This window comes from Chenopodium album, chromosome 4 (assembly GCF_948465745.1).
Source record: "Chenopodium album chromosome 4, dcCheAlbu1.1, whole genome shotgun sequence".
Classification (NCBI taxonomy): domain Eukaryota; kingdom Viridiplantae; phylum Streptophyta; class Magnoliopsida; order Caryophyllales; family Amaranthaceae; genus Chenopodium; species Chenopodium album.
In genome coordinates, this window is record NC_137837.1 from 71,645,754 (window position 1) to 71,664,664 (window position 18,911).

Here is an 18,911-nt window from a genome sequence, read left to right on the forward strand (position 1 = left end):
TTCCATCACCTCCAAGTTCAACTTATGAAATTCCACACACATCTGATCTGGGACTACCATCACATTCACCGTATGTTCTGACTTTCTGCTCAAAGCATCTGCCACCACATTAGCCTTTCCCTCATGATACTGAATATCCAATGTATGATCACTCATATACTCCAACCATCGTCTCTGTCTCCCATTCAAGTGCGTCTAGGTGAAAATGTACTTCAAACTCTTAAGATCCGTGAAAATCCTACAAGTCATCCCATTTAAGTAATGTCTCCAAATCTTCAAGGTAAACATAATTGTAGCTAACTCCAAATCATGGGTTGGGTAATTCCCTTCGTGAAATTTCAACTATCTCGAGGCATACGCAATCACCCTTCGATTCTGCATCAACACACATCCCAATCCCAACCTCGATGCATCACTATACACGTCATATAGATCACTCCCATCTGGCAAAGCCAACACAGGAGCTGTGGTCAACCTTTCTTTCAAGATCTTAAATGCCTCTTCACATTCTTGGGTCCATGAGAACTTATGCTCCTTCTTCATCAAACTTTTCATGGGCTTCTTGATCCTTGAAAAATCCTTCACAAACCTTCTATAATAGCCTGCTAAACCAAGAAACTCCTTACATCCGACACATTCTTTGGGGTTGGCCAATCACTCACAGCTCGAATCTTGCTTGGGTCCACTGAAACTCCGTCCTTGGAAATCACATGGCCCAAAAATGCTACTTTCTCCAACCAAAAATCACACTTAGACAACTTGGCATACAACTGATGCTCTCTTGAACATGACAACACTTGTCTCAAATGCTCCTTATGTTCTTCTTCATCCTTTGAATATATCAAAATATCATCAAAAAACACCACTACAAACTTGTCCAAGTATGGCCTGAAAATCCTATGCATCAAGTCCATGAACACTGCAGGTGCATTGGTCAAACCAAATAGCATAATCGTGAACTCATAATGACCATAACGGGTCCTGAAAGCACTCTTTGCAATATCTTGCTCCGCAATTCTCAACTGGGGATAACCCGATCTCAAATCTATCTTTGAGAATACCCCTAATCCTTTCAACTGGTCAAACAAATCATCGATCCTTGGTAATGGATACTTATTCTTCACTGTCACCTTTTTCAACTCTCGATAATCTATACACAACCTCATACTTCAATCTTTCTTCTTCACAAACAATACTTGAGCTCCCCAGGGTGATGAACTAGGCCTAATATAACCTTTCTCCAACAAATCATCCAACTGGGTCTTCAACTCCCTCAACTCAGATGGAGCCATCCTATATGGAGCCTTAGAAATAGGTCCAGTTCTAGGCACTAGATCCATAGTGAACTCAACATCCCTCACTGGTGGCATACAAGGAATCTCATCCGAAAACACATCTGGAAATCTTTTACAACAGGAATACCCTCTTCACCTTTCTTTTCCTCACTTTCAACCTCTTGAACACTACACAAAAACAAAGGACAACCCTTCTTAACCAGCTTCTGTAGTTGCATTGCAGACACAATTCTCAACCCTGAGCTTTTCCCTTCCTTTTTATACACGATTTTGGTCTTACTTGGGCTAGTCAAGGTGACCTTTTCAGCCGCACAATAAATTTTTTCTTCATACTTTCCCAACCAATCCATACCCAGAATCACATCAAAGTCATTCAAGTCAAACTTGATCAAATCAGCCAGAAAGTCAACCCCAGAGATGGAAATAGGCACACTCAAAATTAATCTTGGACAACTCCTCACTTTCCCAGACGGAATAGACACATCTAGAGAAACTGACTGACAGGGTAAAGTCGTATCCCCGAATCAAAAATAATTACCTAAATCACTAACTAAAGTAGATAGGGAAGTAGGGTCGATCTCCACAGGGAAACAAGTCTTTTTACTCCTAATTAAATATTATAATCTAAATAATTTAAGTAACCAATATTTATGAATGAGTGAGAAACTAAACTACTAAGGTTGAGAATAGGAAGAAAACAATATATAAAAGGATCTAGGGCATAGGTTCACCAATAAATAATACTCCAAGGTAAAACAGGGTAATCAATCATTGACAAGGCATAGATAACATGATTAACAGGCTCTCGCAATTTATTAATCAACATAGATCTAACAGGCTCTCGCAATTTACTAGATCTAAGTTCTTATTGAAAATAGCCTTTAATATCAAATTAACATCTGCTTGATTCATCAATTTAATATAGCTATACTTTTACAAGCCGCAATTGTAAAACATTAAAACAATCCAATAAGAAATTATCATGCAATATCAATAATCAATAATAGTCAATCATCAATGCATCAATTAACCAGATTGTAAAGGGCTCTCGCTACTTATTACAATCACACAATTAATTTATCGGTATTAGATCTCATCTCTCGAATCTTGACTTAACCATTTATAAATTAACTTGCCTATTGAAACTAGACCTAAACATTAATTCTCATCTCTCGATTCTTGAATCAATATTGTCAAACTCATGCATAAAAGATAGGCCTAATCTAGTCACAGAGCATTAAATCAATCAATAGGAGATTAATCTAGCATTGATAATCAACAACAATAAATTACCCCTTCATATTATTTATTAGATCCCCATAAACCCTAGAAATTAAACTACTCACACATAATAAAAACTAAACTAATCAAAGTAATAAAATAAATCATGATGAAAGGAATAAAAATAAATAAGATTAAAGGAAGAGAAATCGTTACCAAAATAAATCTGGAATTAATGAAAGAATTAAGAACAAAGGTTTTTAGAGAGAGAGTTTAGAGAGAAAAGTCTAAGTAGAGAGAGAAAATCTAAGAGAGAAGGAGATTAAGAGAAGAAGTCCAAGAAAAGTGGTAGAAGAGGATCCAAATTAATCGTCCTCAAAACGTACTTAAACAAAAACTAAAACAACTCCTAATTAGAAACTAATTGCTCGACAAAAGTGCTTCTCCAGAAACACGTGCCCGATCGGGCTAGAGGCCGCCCGATCGGGCGCGCCTTTTATCTCGCTCAGGTCTTCTCACAGCCCCGCCCGATCGTGCTAAGCCTTGCATGATCGGGCGCGCCTTGGGCCACGCACTAGCACACTGCGCATCTTGCCCGATCGAGCTAACCTTGCCCGATCGGGCCCTTGTGGCTCCTCGAGGCTTTGGACTTCCGATTGAGCTCGACTCCTCGGCCCAATCCGGATCTCCTCTTTGGGTCTTGAATACTCGGTCCAAACCTCGGTATTCCAAATACCGAGCCCTTAATCACCGGCTCGATGGCTCTAGCCGGCCTTGGGCTCCAAAAGTGGTCGTGTTCCTCTAATGCTCGTAGTTGCTTCATAAAAATCCCGGGAAAATGCTCCACCGGTGCAATTCCCTGCAAAACTCAACCAAAACTACGAAAACACTAGAAAACACATATTAGTAATAAAAGTGGAACTAAAGAGCCAAAAACACTACTAATTATGACCAAGGGACGAGGGTAAAATACTATATAAAATAGACATATCAAACTCCCCCAAGCCAAACCTTTGCTTGTCCCTAAGCAAAGAGCTCATCAACGAACATATAAAACATGCCTCACCCCAATAATCAAATCAACAACCAACGATTCAAGGTAAAATTAAATGAACATGCTTCAACATCAATCAATCTTATTCATCTAATCACCCTTCCTCCCCAACAATTGTCAAGTAGAGCAAACCACAAGAGCATATAGAATTCAAGACTAGTGCTCACACACTCAACTCTCATTTTTGTGGCGAGTAAAGAATGTACTCGATCTCTCTCCAACCAACCCCTTTAATGTGAACAATGCCCTCCCAACTCACACTCTCGTGTGTATAAAAACATTGAACGCTCAATCCTACTAGTCGACTCGAAATATGCCAAATCATAACTTGCATTGATAGGCAAGACTTTCACATTCATACAATTCTATGCACAAGGTCAGAAGTTCTTTTAAAGCTTGTAATGTAAGGCTAGGGTAAAGGGTAGGATAAATTTGGGAATAAGTGAGAGAAAAGCTATGCTTAAAGGAGCCATAACCTAATAAAACCCATGATCAACATAAATAATGATCATACATCTCCTACATAGCCAACTCTAACAACAAACCACCAAATATATACTCCAAACTATAAAAACAATCCCAACACTCACAATTTCACTCATAAAAATATGATAATGTAGAACAAGAGTGAATAACAAACTTTGAACTCATAACTCGAAATATTTACATTGAAACTCAACTTTTTTTCTTTTTCTTTTGATTACCCTTCACTTAGAACATTTGAACATCAAACATTTTTCTTTTTTTTTTCTTAGAAGTTCACTTTCTTTTTTTTTTTCAAATTTCTCACTTTTTTTTTTTTTTGAACTTCTTTTTTTTTCATCACACTTTTATTTTTCTCAAATATATACAACTTTCAAACTCATATAAACAAAAATATGATCAAGAACAAATTACTTCTCAAAACCCACCCAAATTGTGCAAATAAAGTGCACACTACAAACTCCCTCACCTCACTCACTAATAGCTCCCCCAAGCCAAGCTTGGGACTAGTAACCAATGGGGCAATTAAGGCTTGTAATGTGGCTATAAACAATAAAAGGGCACAAGCAACAACATGGGTGACAAGAAGGGAACAAATGTATCTAAATACTCTGAAGGCTACCTAAAAGAATGAACGCCTTCGTCCTCCTCATGTGCATAATAATAAGTCATAAAACACTACTCATAGTTGCAAATCAATACTCAAATTCATTGACATACCAGGAATTATGGAACTATCACACATTTCCTAACCAAATCAACTAGTCAAGCACTATATTCACAAGTAGTTGGGCAAAGTTGACGCAAGTTTAGGAATCCAAACAATTAGACTTCAAATCATGACCAACAAATCCACAATATTCATCATCAAATACCAAGAATCAAAATAAATTTTCTCAAGTATGGGGCACAGGGAAGCATGATTTACAATTCATTGGAACGTATTTTTGAAATTTTTTTATTTTTTCAATTTTTTTGTATTTTTATATACAAATAAGGCAATAAAAACTACACTAGGAAAGCAAGAAATCTAACCTAGAAAGCAAATAAAAATAGAGAAGGAAGAGAATTTCCAAGTGAAAGAACACCCCCCCAAGCCAAATCAAGCAATGCCCTCATTGACTTGGGAGAGTAGCCTACTCCTCATCCTCATCCATCCTAGAATAACCCCCGCCATGGCTAGAACCGGCTCCTCCATGGCTAGAACCACCACCACCATACCCCGAACCACCAGTATAGTAGTTAGGGTCCACGTTCCCCCCAAGCCCGCCAAAAGGTACATCGGTCCCATAACCATGGACCAATGAGTAGTCGACGTAGGTACCAAAGGCACTTGGGTTCGTATATCCACCCTGCGGATATTGGAACCAATCAGGGACAAGTGAATCGGGGGGAATAGCCCCCCGACGGGCATAATCATCATACATGGGGTATAAACCCCGCCCTAGGTTCCTCTCCACAACCCCAACCCTAGCATCTAGGGCTCTTACCCTAGAGTCCAAATTCCTAACCATACCCTCCATCCTCCCTTGCCCACTCTCTATCCGATCCAATTGGCTTCTAAAAGCCGAAAAGTCATATGGAGCGTTAGGGTCGATGTTGTAGTTGGTTGAGGAAGTGGGAATGTTATGTGTGTAGTGTTGGGGTGATGGTTGGTGGAAATGTTGTGGTGGTGAGGGAGGTGCTTGGTGGTGTGCTTGGGCATCCCCTTGGTCTCCTAATTCAAAGGTATAGGAGGGAAGACCCTTCTCGAATTTGGTCAAGGCCAGGTTAGGCAAGGTGAAAGCGTTGTCTTTCCTACCCGACTCCCTATGAATCACCCACCAAGTCTCACCCCCTATCACATTTATCCAATTAAGGCCTCCCAAGTAGGGTGCGTCCATTAAGGTTGGTCCGGCTACCTTACCATCATCGTTAGGGGTCCAACTAAGGTATTTGACCGCAATGTGGGTTACTAACCCACCAAAGTAAATTGGGACCCTAGACCTACCCGATTCGGCCGCATTGGCCACCCTCTGAAAGTTTTGGGCCATCCTATGAACTATGTTAAGCTTGTCACTCTTAGGAATCATGTATGATCCTAATAGTTCTAGTTCATCTCTCCTCACATTAGCCAGTTCATGCCTCCCAAAGATGGTGAGGCCAACAAACCGTTGCCAAAGTTTTGGCACGGGATGTTGAATCCAATTTCCCTTGGCATGTTGGAGGTTTAAGTTAGGATTCCCTGTTAGAGCACGGTAGACAAAAGTAATGTTGTCTTGGGGTGGTTCAATTGGTCTATCGGCTTTCAATTCAAATAATTTTACAAAATCTTTCAAGGACAATCTAATATCATTATTAAACAATCGAAATTGAACATGAGAGATTAGAGCATTTGATTTTATGACATTAAAACTAGAAATGAATTCTAAAGTCAAATAATCATATGTATCATAATGTAATTGGAACAAACCACTCATGCCAATTCCCTTGAACAATTTCTCAACATATTTATCAATTCCTAGTCTAGAAAGCGTAGGATGATGAATAAAACGGGTAGGAATTACCTGCCGCGTGACGAGGTTGAGCATCCTTTGCCTTTGCTCTTGGGTGGTGATGACCACCCTCTCCCACCCCGGAATTTGCAACTCCGGGTCAATGCTAGGTGCTTGTTGCCTCGATCCTTCACCCCTAACAGTCCTAGACCTCTTGAAAGCCATTTTAGAGTGAAAATAGTAGGAATTGAAGCTTTCTCTCTCTTAGGGTTTGAGAAGAAATTGAGAGAAAGTGTTGAAAATTTAGTGTAGATTGTAGAGGAAGATGAGGAGTTGGAAAATGTAAGAATTTTTAAGTTTGGATGGAGGAATTGGAGGAGATCTTGGAATGAAGTGTGAGTTGAAGGTTTGAAAATGGAGGTTTTAGAGAGAGAAAGTGAATGAAGAAGATGAAATAAGGAGAAAATGAGGAAAGAAAGAAGAGAAAAGAAAATAAAGGGGGGGACGGCCTGAAGGCGCGCCCGATCGGGCGAAAGTACGAATTTCCAGAATACAAGTTGCGCGCCCGATCGGGCAAGCTTCGCCCGATCGGGCGAAAATTGCCCCTGAATCCAACTGTGCTTGCGCGCCCGATCGGGCTGTTTCGCCCGATCGGGCTGTTTCGCCCGATCGGGCTGTGTCGCCCGATCGGGCGAAATTAGTTCCGATTTTAAGCTCGCTTTCGCGCCCGATCGGGAAACGTCGCCCGATCGGGCGAAATTGCTGCTGAATTCTGGGTAGCTTGCGCGCCCGATCGGGCGAGCCTCGCCCGATCGAGCCCGAGAGAGCCTTATTCCCCGATTTCGTTTCTTCTTCAAAAATTTTCTAAGTCTTTATACTTGAAAAATTCATACCTGTACAACAACACTTAAAACTGGTGAAATATCACTTTCCTCGCCTCTCTAAAAAAAAAAAAAAATAAATAAGAAAAATTAAGGAAAAGGAAAACTAGCCTAGAAAGCATGAAATACGGGTTGCCTCCCGCAAAGCGCTGGTTTATCTAGGTCCCACACGACCTTCTTACCAAGTACAATTCCTAGGACCCTTTACCTAACGCTTGATCGGGTGATTTCTCACCCGGTCTAGCGATGTTTAGGCTGCGATGCGGCTTCCTGACATAACTTGTGGGACGCCAAGTTGCCTTATCTGGTGGATCCTCCTTGACTTGGAATGGGGGATCTTCAATGCTACGCACTAAAAACCCTTCTTCGATCGAATGTTGCTTCAAATTGTCATTGCGTTAAACACTTGCAACTCGATCTGGCGGAACACATACTGTAGGCTCGATTTGCACAACTTGCTCGATCGGTTCCACTTGTTCATCCTCGAAACCAAGACCAACATTGTAGAGTGCTCTTTCTATTGCATCGACTTCCCTTTGCCATCTTTCTACCTCATCTGAAAAGGATGCAACACAAGATACCGCCTCCAAGGGATCTTCTTCAAGAGCTTGGGGCTTGTTAGAATAATTTACAACCACATTGACACTGAAACATTTCTCCTCAGTCATGGAGCATTTGGGGGCATTATTCAGATTAAAAACAACTTTATCGTCCCCTACTGATAGTGTTAACTTACCACTTCTAACATCTATGACTGCTCCTGCAGTGTTAAGGAATGGTCTACCCAAAATAATTGGGGTTTGCGTATCCTCAGCCATATCAAGAACAACAAAATCCACAGGTATATAAAATTTACCTACTCTGACAGGAACATCCTCTAAAACACCTAGGGGGTATTTGAAAGAACGGTCGGCCATTTGCAGAGTTATATTGGTAGCTTTTAATTTACCCATATTCAACTTAGAACACACAGATAATGGCATGACGCTAACACTAGCACCCAAATCACATAATGCATTATCAATCAAGAGATTGCCAATATGACAAGGGATAGAGAAACTACCCGGATCTTTTAATTTAGGTGGAGACTTATTTTGAAGTACGACACTACACTCTGCAGTGAAAGCTACTGTCTCTACCTCACTAATAGACCTTTTTCTCGTCAAAATTTCTTTCATAAATTTTGCATATGAGGGGATTTGTGTGATCAATTCAGTAAAGGGAACTGTTACCTTCAAATCTTTAACCACCTCCAAGAACTTACCAAACTGCTTATCCAAGTTTGTCTTCAATTGACGATTGGGGAAAGGAAGTTTGATAATTGGCTTTTGAGCATTCTTCTCTTTGTCTGGAGTAGCCACCTTCTCTGGAGTTTTACCCTGCAATGTAGAATTAGATATGTTAGCATTATCCTCTAGCCCTGAAGGGCTAGCAACTACATTGTTTGGTTTAATGGAATCAAGATTAACATTATTTAATAAAATAGGTTCATCAACTCTGGGCATAGAGGGCCCTTCATAGTTTGAACCACTCCTTAGAGTAATTGCAAATGCTTGATCCGTAGGCCTAGTCGGCTGTGCCGGTAGGGCTCCCTGTTGGCGTGCTTGTAGAGTAGCGGAGAGTTGCGCAATTTGATTATCTACAATTTTATTATGCGCTAGAATTTGATCAATTGTCGCATCCCTGCTCTCCATGTGCTTTTGCATATTGACCAACATTGCTCTAATTTCCCCCAAAGAAGAATCGGGAGATGAGGGGGGTTGTTGTGGTTGATTCTTCTGGCTAGCATTTGGGTGATAATACTTCTGCTGCTGTTGCTGTGGCACCTGTGGTTCTTGTGGTGGTGGATTTTGAACATTAGTGCTCCGGTAGGAAAGGTATGGATGATTCCGATACCCAGGATTGTAAGTGTTGGAGTATGGGTTATTCTGCCTATAAGCTTGGAAGGCATTAACTTGATCCACGGAACTCCTACAATCCTGCTCCCAATGACCTACAATACCAAAATTTTCACAGAAGGCCTCATTAGAATTGTTATTAATTGCAGAAACATTAGCTACATTAGTAGTGCTCAGATTATCTAATTTTTGGCAAATTGAGGTCAGTTGAGCTTGCAAAAAGGATACAGAGTCGACACTATGGTTCCCTTTATTAGCAAATCCTCTGGGATTCCCATATTGGGAATTGTGTATCTCCATATCTTCAATAACCTGACCTGCATCATCAACATTAAGATTCATAAATCTCCCACTAGCTGCAGAGTCTAAAATTATTCTAGAAGAATTTCCAATGCCGTTATAAAAGGCTTGGATTAACTGCCATTGTGCTAAATTATGGTGAGGGCATTCTCTTTGTAAGTCCTTGAACCTCTCCCAAGCCTCATATAAAGACTCATCGGCCTCTTGGGCGAAGTTCTGAATCGCACTCCGTAGTACTGTTGTTCTCTCTGTAGGATAATACTTGTTATAGAAATTCAAAACAAGAGTTTCCCAGTCAGTTATACCAAGTGTAGTTCTATATAAGCCATTAAACCACAATTTAGCTTTTCCAGTTAAAGAAAAGGGAAAGAGAATCTCCCTGATTTGGTCTTGAGTGACCCCGGCTTGCCTTATGGTGTTGCAATATTGACAATAGTCGGCAATGTGAAGATTCGGGTCTTCACCCTTGGCTCCACTGAATTGCTTCCTCTCTATCATCGTTATAAATTGGGGTTTAATTTCAAATTGAACCCCATCAAGAGCCGGAGTAGGGGTGAGATGTGGAAAATCCGTAAGCTTTGGTTGTGAATAATCACTAAGCTTCTTTGGAGCCGCCATCTCTGATTCTGTGTCTGATGATGCCTCTAAATCGCTAGAATCAGTTGGAGGATCGCGGTGATTATTGTTAGTATCACCAGAATCCGCCAGGATTTGCTTGTAGAAGTTTTTCTGTCTATGGAAGGAACGTTTGATCTCAGGATCGAATGGGATATAACCTGATCTGGAACACCTGGGCATAAACAAAAACTAGAAGCAAATATGAGATTTGTCTCAGAGAACTAACGCTCTCTGAGACAAAAGAGAAATAATCTAGACTACAAAAACAATCAGAAATAAAAATAAAACTGTTTCCCCAGCAACGGCGCCAAATTTTGATAGGGTAAAGTCGTATCCCCGAATCAAAAATAATTACCTAAATCACTAACTAAAGTAGATAGGGAAGTAGGGTCGATCTCCACAGGGAAACAAGTCTTTTTACTCCTAATTAAATATTATAATCTAAATAATTTAAGTAACCAATATTTATGAATGAGTGAGAAACTAAACTACTAAGGTTGAGAATAGGAAGAAAACAATATATAAAAGGATCTAGGGCATAGGTTCACCAATAAATAATACTCCAAGGTAAAACAGGGTAATCAATCATTAACAAGGCATAGATAACATGATTAACAGGCTCTCGCAATTTATTAATCAACATAGATCTAACAGGCTCTCGCAATTTACTAAATCTAAGTTCTTATTTAAAATAGTCTTTAATATCAAATTAACATCTGCTCGATTCATCAATTTAATATTGCTATACTTTTACAAGCCGCAATTGTAAAACATTAAGACAATCCAATAAGAAATTATCATGCAATATCAATAATCAATAATAGTCAATCATAAATGCATCAATTAACCAGATTGTAAAGGGCTCTCGCTACTTATTACAATCACACACTTAATTTATCGGTATTAAATCTCATCTCTCGAATCTTGACTTAACCATTTATAAATTAACTTGCCTATTGAAACTAGACCTAAACATTAATTCTCATCTCTCGATTCTTGAATCAATATTGTCAAACTCATGCATAAAAGATAGGCCTAATCTAGTCACAGAGCATTAAATCAATCAATAGGAGATTAATCTAGCATTGATAATCAACAACAATAAATTACCCCTTCATATTATTTATTAGATCCCCATAAACCCTAGAAATTAAACTACTCATACATAATAAAAACTAAACTAATCAAAGTAATAAAATAAATCATGATGAAAGGAATAAAAATAAATAAGATTAAAGGAAGAGAAATCGTTACCAAAATAAATTTGGAATTAATGAAAGAATTAAGAACAAAGGTTTTTCGAGGGAGAGTTTAGAGAGAAAAGTCTAAGTAGAGAGAGAAAATCTAAGAGAGAAGGAGATTAAGAGAAGAAGTCCAAGAAAAGAGGTAGAAGAGGATCCAAATCAATCGTCCTCAAAACGTACTTAAACAAAAACTAAAACAACTCCTAATTAGAAACTAATTGCTCGACAAAAGTGCTTCTCCAGAAACACGCGCCCGATCGGGCTAGAGGCCGCCCGATCGGGCGCGCCTTTTTCTCGCTCAGGTCTTCTCACAGCCCCGCCCGATCGTGCTAAGCCTCGCACGATCGGGCGCGCCTTGGGCCACGCACCAGCACACTACGCATCTTGCCCGATCGAGCTAACCTTGCCCGATCGGGCCCTTGTGGCTCCTCGAGGCTTGGGACTTCCGATTGAGCTCGACTCCTTGGCCCAATCCGGATCTCCTCTTCGGGTCTTGAATACTCGGTCCAAAGCTCGGTATTCCAAATACCGAGCCCTTAATCACCGGCTCGATGGCTCGAGCCGGCCTTGGGCTCCAAAAGTGGTCGTGTTCCTCCAATGCTCGTAGTTGCTTCATAAAAATCCCGGAAAAATGCTCCAACGGTGCAATTCCCTGCAAAACTCAACAAAACTACGAAAACACTAGAAAACACATATTAGTAATAAAAGTGGCCCTAAAGAGCCAAAAACACTACTAATTATGACCAAGGGACGGGGGTAAAATACTATATAAAATAGATATATCACTGACTCAGGACTCTCTAACCCGAGACTCCCAACTACTTCCTTAGAAATAAAAGAATGTGACGCCCCTGAATTAAACAAGACTTTCACAGGAGAAGAAATTATCAAGAAAACACCAATTAACACATCATTAGCAGACTCAGCCTGCCGACAATTCATCACGAACACACGACCCTTTGGGGCACCTCCTGCACCGCTACTGGTTCCAGCCTTGGTTGTAGGTCCACTAGACTGAGGTGGTTTACTAGGTGCACTAGACTCTTTCACCTTCCAAGACTTAACATCAGCTTCCTTCTTGAAACACTTATACTCACGGTGTCCCAACTTCAAACAGTAACGACAAGTTACCGGGTTTCCCTCACAGTCCTTCCTTGGGTGGTCTTTCTCACACCTCTTGCAGAAATACTTCCTCTTGGGCTTCTCACCCATTTAGTTCCCATTCGCTTTATGGTTGGATGATAGTCCCCCATTCTCCTTCCCAAAGTTCCCCTTGTTGTCCTTCCTATCTCTAGAATTCCCTTGGTAATTTCCATTAGGCTTGTGCCTCTTTTCACCCCCGTGAAAAGAATCTGTGTTCTTCCTTTTCTCTCCCACCTGCTCCATCCCCCTCCCCTTAATTCCGTATAGATGGGCTGCATGGCCATAGAATTCATCTAGGGTCTCAAAAGTCACTCCCCCTAGCTTCCCTTGGAGGGTCAAGGTTAGGCCTTGCTCAAATATTTGAGCCTTAATGATTTCAGTAGGGACCACTTCCGGGGCAAACCTCATCAACTCAATGAACTTGTTGTAGTATTCACTGATTGACATGTTTTCCATTCTTAGGTTGGTAAATTCCATACACTTCTGCTTTCTAAGGTAGGAAGGGTAAAACTTCTCTCTCAAGGCTTCCTTAAACTCATCCCACCCAAAGTATGGTCTTTTCAGCAACTCATCCTTTCTTTGGGCCCACCATAAGTGAGCTTCCTCCCTCAAGTAGTAATCCCCATTGTTCACCCTCAGCTCACTTGGGCAAGTGATAGCATCAAACAGCTTGTCAAAATCCTTAATCCAGTTTTCAAGGCTAGATGGGTCCTCTTTTCACAAGTAAGCAGGTGGTTTAGCTGCAGCTACCCTCTTAAAGACTTCACTATAGGCATCAAGCTCAGGATTTCGGTGTTCCCTGTTCACCACCTTCGTGAGGTTCTCAGTAATTCGGGTCAACTGCTCAAGGACCTTTCCAACTTTGGAACCAGTGCGCTTACTCCTTAAATGTTCCCTCATTCTTGGAGACATAATTCTTTGGTATGATTATTACACATGGAAATCAAAACAAGTTCTACTCATACAAGCATTTAATTCACTTAATAACATAAAGAAATTTCAAATAATTCATTTTATTTCATTAACAATTAATGAAAATACAACTTTGTCACTTAGGACAATTATTGAAACATGAAACAAAAACATAGTTAAAAAACAATCAAATAACACTATGGGCATAACCATCTTCAATATGATCATAATCCGGATCATCATTTCTATTGCTTGGTTCGGCCATGAGAGTAGGTTTATAACCACTATAGCTTGGAATAAGGCCTAATGAGCTTGACCCAGATTTACTTATATTTCTGTTTGGGGCAGGAGTGTAACTTGGGATTTTTGTTGGACTTACATCCCCACAAGGTTGGCTTGAAGAAGCTTTGGGGTTTTGGGCTCTTTCTTTTGCAGTTTGAGAACGAACTATGGGCCTTTTAGCAATGTGGAATTGAGCTAGAATGTTTCGAAGATTTAGAGCTCAAAGATTGGCTAAGAGAACGGTAATGCTTGCTCCTACCAAGAGGTGGTACAGACTCATCACTAGATTCCACATACTCATGTCGTTTCTTTGGGTATGAAAAAGGTACTTGGGCATTTAAGAAGTACATTTGGTCATTAGGTCCAAAGGTTCGATCTTTTGGGATCGTAGGAATTTTCACATTTTTCCTCCTAGGTTCATACTTGCGCTTCACATAGTGCAAGTCCCTCTTAAGGCTAGACATAGTTGCTAACCACTTCCCTTCATGATGGTGCTTCTCATTCCACATTCCATCTTCCTTAATCACATCCCCATATTTGTCAAGGAGAGGTTGGTATTTCTTAATTCTAGGCAAATGGGCCAAGGCTAGAAGAACCCTCCAAGGTTGTTGGGTCAAGACTTCCTCACCATCTTTTTCATAAAGGGTCAAGGCCAAAGTACAAATTCCAGTTATGAAATCACTAACTGTGACTCCACTATCTTTCAAGTAATGAATGTCAAAATATTGGTGTCTCATTGCATCAATCATTTTCATCTGTTTCACACACACATGCAAAATAATTAATTAAGTGTCAAATCACACAAACAATCCAATTCAAAATCCATTTGCAATAAGCAATTTATAACTCAACCAAACATAACTCAAGATTACCCAACCATGGGTAATAACTCAAAAATTCTGACCTCTAGACCACACTCTAAGGTGTTTTAAGACCAACTTTAATGCACACATAATCGCATACTCAAGTTTCAAACAATTTCAATTCTTTTTATTTTCTAAAAAAATAAATATGTAGTTAAATCGAGATTAAAGGACGGTCGAGCCCGCGTCTCCCAGGAAAGTTACCTACGACGTTGAGGCGAGCCTTTCCTAGACAGAGAGTCGTACCCATTATAGGCCTCCGTAGAGAACTCCAAAATCCTTTTCTCCTTCATCTTTCCACAAATAAGAAAATAGTTTTTAAAGTAAAAATAAGGCTTTTGACTCACACACAAATGCGAAACTCTATCTATCCTATATGCCCTCTTAAGTCTACCCAAAATTTTAATTACTATTCCAATTTTAATCTTTTTAGGACCTTGAAATCTGATACCACTTTGTGAAAATCTAATACCACTTTGTAACACCCCCAAATCTCCCTCTACAGAAATACTAGTATAATACGTATAATTATACCGTAGAGATAGACTTAGGCGTATTACCGTCCCGTGATTACGCAAGGCTACTCAACTTACTAAAAATAACAATACTTTGCAGCGAGAACATCAATACTCTTCTATATTAATAATAACTCAAAAATTCGGACCTCTAGACCACACTCTAAGGTGTTTTAACACCAACTTTAATGCACACATAATCGCATACTCAAGTTTCAAACAATTTCAATTCTTTTTATTTTCGAAAATAATAAATATGTACTTGAATCGAGATTAAAGGACGGTTGAGCCCGTGCTCCCAGGAAAGTTACCTACGACGTTGAGGCGAGCCTTTCCTAGACAGAGAGTCGTACCCATTATAGGCCTCCTGTAGGGAATAAATTTCAAGCGTTAACCCCTAGCTTGAACCCCACTGTGATCATACACTAAAGTATGGTAGCGTCCAAAAGGGAAGAAGATAGAGCAAAAGAGTCGCCAACAAGTTTAAGGAACTTGTAAACCGTTCACAAGGTGAAGGTTACACCCCTTAACGATCCAAGAGATCGTTAACTCCATAAGGTCTTGAACCAAATAAGGGTTCGGGGATGAAGGTACAAATCCAACCTAAAAGAGATTGAACCTGCCCTAATAATAGGCCTCTACTTTATTCTGATCGTATTCATGTGCGCTTTCTAACTAACATGCAATCAATAAGTTAAACCCTAAACCTGTTTATCTATGTTGGTTGAATTTAATGCACAAATAAATCTATTACTGGCGATCACTTGAATTATTAATTATCTTATTAAGCGTGATTACAAATACCAAATTCCCTTTAAACATGCATAAAAGGCGTGATCAAGCAATAACAATAAATAATATCAAGCAACAAAATAATAATAATCATCATAAAAATAAATAATAATTATAATCATCATATTAATAATAATCAAAACAATTATCATAAATAAAATAATCATCATTAAAATAATAATATTCATAAAATTCATAATCATCATAAATTATAACAATTATAATCATAATCATGTTCATGTTAATATTAAAGCATGACCATGTGGCTAGACTATGTGAGTGTAGGTGATATGTTAAGACTCGTGTCATGACCATGTGTCTAGACTATGTGACTAGACTCGATTAATGACTCGACAAGGTGTTATTGACAGCGAAAATTAACCGAATTAATTAGCAAACTGGTTAATTAGGCACTAGGTGAAGACTCAATCAATAATCTGAAATGTCGGCCAAACGACAAGACTGGCGTCACACTGTGTATGTAGCTTGGCGCCAGACGACAAAGTTGTCGCCACAGGGTGGCGCTACAGCTCAGATTTTGGTGCCAATGGTGGAGCTTCAATCTGAGACTGTTTTCGGTGTTATTAATCAAAAAGGGTATGCCTAAAGTCGTACTAGGTCAATTCTGATTAAAAAATTAGACTTTATTGACTCAAATTAATAAATTAATTAATTAATTAGGCAAAGTTCTTTAAGTAATTAATTTATTTAATCTCAACACAAGTCAAACAAACGGTTAAGAAAACATAGAATATATGCACAACAAATAATGCACAATTAGTCAAGTATGCACAATATGATGCAATGAGTTTGCAACCTAACCATGGCTCTAGTTCTCTAAAGTTTGGGATATGGTTTAGTCAATATAGGGTCCATGGTTAATTGTCCGGATGCACCGCGCGAAAGCCTAACCGTGAAGGGTTGGCGCGAGTGGATGGGACACCGCGAGTTTTAAAAAAAAACTCGCTTCCATGGTTTGGTGAATTCAACATTCTCGGATGTACCCTTTGTTGCACAGAGCGTTCAATCAGGTAGATGGAGCATGAATTCCCAGAGGGTTATGTCCATATGTAGAACACATATGGGTTTCAGAAAAATGAGAAAAAATTTAATCAGGAAGTAGGATCGAGCAAACAATACGAAAAACTGGTCGAAATTAGAACGCATATTTCTGGCTCGGTATTGGGGGAAGTTGGCGCCACATTTTATCTGTAGCGCCTGGCGCCAATGCTAGCGTCTGGCACTACGTTTAAAATTGTGGCGCCAATGCTCTGGCCCCTGGCGCTACTTCCCACATGCCTCAGCAGCTTTCTGTGCTCAATAAAATTTTCCAGTTTCGCGCGGTGTTATTTCGGTCCTAGTTGTGAAAAATATTTCTCAAATTTCCTACGTGTAAAATCCTATGTTTTTAACTCATTACGGATGGTCTTTCCAATGAGATATTTTTTTATGCATATGACAATAATGTTAATCAAAATTACGCACATGAAATACTTAGAACGTTTCGAGTCTCATCCACTTATTCTAAATCATTGCCGAAACAAATTCAGGAATTTAAATAGAAATCCTCCCTTGTGGAGTCGCCAAAAACTGTAGGGAATAAATTTCAAGCGTTAACCCCTAGCTTGAACCCCACTGTGATCATACACTAAAGTATGGTGGCGTCCAAAAGGGAAAAAGATAGAGCAAAAGAGTCTCCAACAAGTTTTAGGAACTTAGAAACCGTTCACAGGGTAAAGGTTACACCCCTTAACGATCCAAGAGATCGTCAACTCCATAAGGTCTTAAACCAAATAAGGGTTTGGGGATGAAAGTACAAATCCAACCTAAAAGAGATTGAACCCGCCCTAATAATAGGCCTCTACTTTATTCTGATCGTATTCATGTGCGCTTTCTGACTAACATGCAATCAATAAGTTTAACCCTAAACCTGTTTATCTATGTTGGTTGAATTTAATGCACAAATAAATCTATTACTGGCAATCACTTGAATTAAAATCAAATTAACCCTAAATAAGATTATTAATTATCTTATTAAGCGTGATTACAAATACCAAATTCCCTTTAAACATGCATAAAAGGCGTGATCAAGCAATAACAATAAATAATATCAAGCAACTAAATAATAATAATCGTCATAAAAATAAATAATAATTATAATCATCATATTAATAATAATCAAAACAATTATCATAAATAATATGATCATCATTAAAATAATAATATTCATAATGTTCATAATCATCATAAATTATAACAATTATAATCATAATCATGTTCATGTTAATATTAAAGCATAATAATAGCAAGATCCTAGGCATGATACTAACAAGATTAATAACAAACCCTAGCATGTCACTAAGCAATAAAAATCAAAGCTTTAGCCCTAACATGATTCTAACACGAATAAATATTAGAAGGAATATAAAAAGCATCATAATAATCATACTTGATATTAAAGTTACCCTAGACATGATACTAGGAATTTATAATAATCTAAGCATTAAATCTACATCATAACATCAATAAATCATTAAAAGTACTTACTTTGATGCCTCGTACCTCTTTCTCATAACAAAATACACACGTTAGTAACTTCAAAGAAAATAATAAACAAAACAATTAAATTCAATAATTGAAAGAGTATTTGGGACCAAACCCTCAGAAATTAAACCTTTCACGTCTAGGGAGAAGGCAACTTCGAATATGGCTAGGTGTTTCTAGATCTTGTGAATGCGGAATTTTGTATGTAAAAGCAAGTTTAGAAAAAGGGAGAGAGAGAGAGATGGTGAATGATTAAGGAAATCTTGATGAGAATTAGCGAATGATTAAAGAGAATGAAAGAGAATTGAAAACTGGTTGTAGGTGATTATAATTGAAAAGCTGGTTGTTGATGATTGAAAACAGAGTTTTTAATACATTATTTATAGAGAAAT

General features: G+C 38.9%; 1 non-coding gene across 1 annotated transcript; it reads left to right on the plus strand.

The window, feature by feature from the left end:
* The first annotated feature begins 9,736 nt into the window (after positions 1 to 9,736).
* On the plus strand, positions 9,737 to 9,843 carry LOC145629626 (small nucleolar RNA R71). The gene has a single exon (XR_014111788.1). It is a non-coding gene; the product is annotated as a small nucleolar RNA R71 (small nucleolar RNA).
* The last annotated feature ends 9,068 nt before the right edge of the window (positions 9,844 to 18,911 follow it).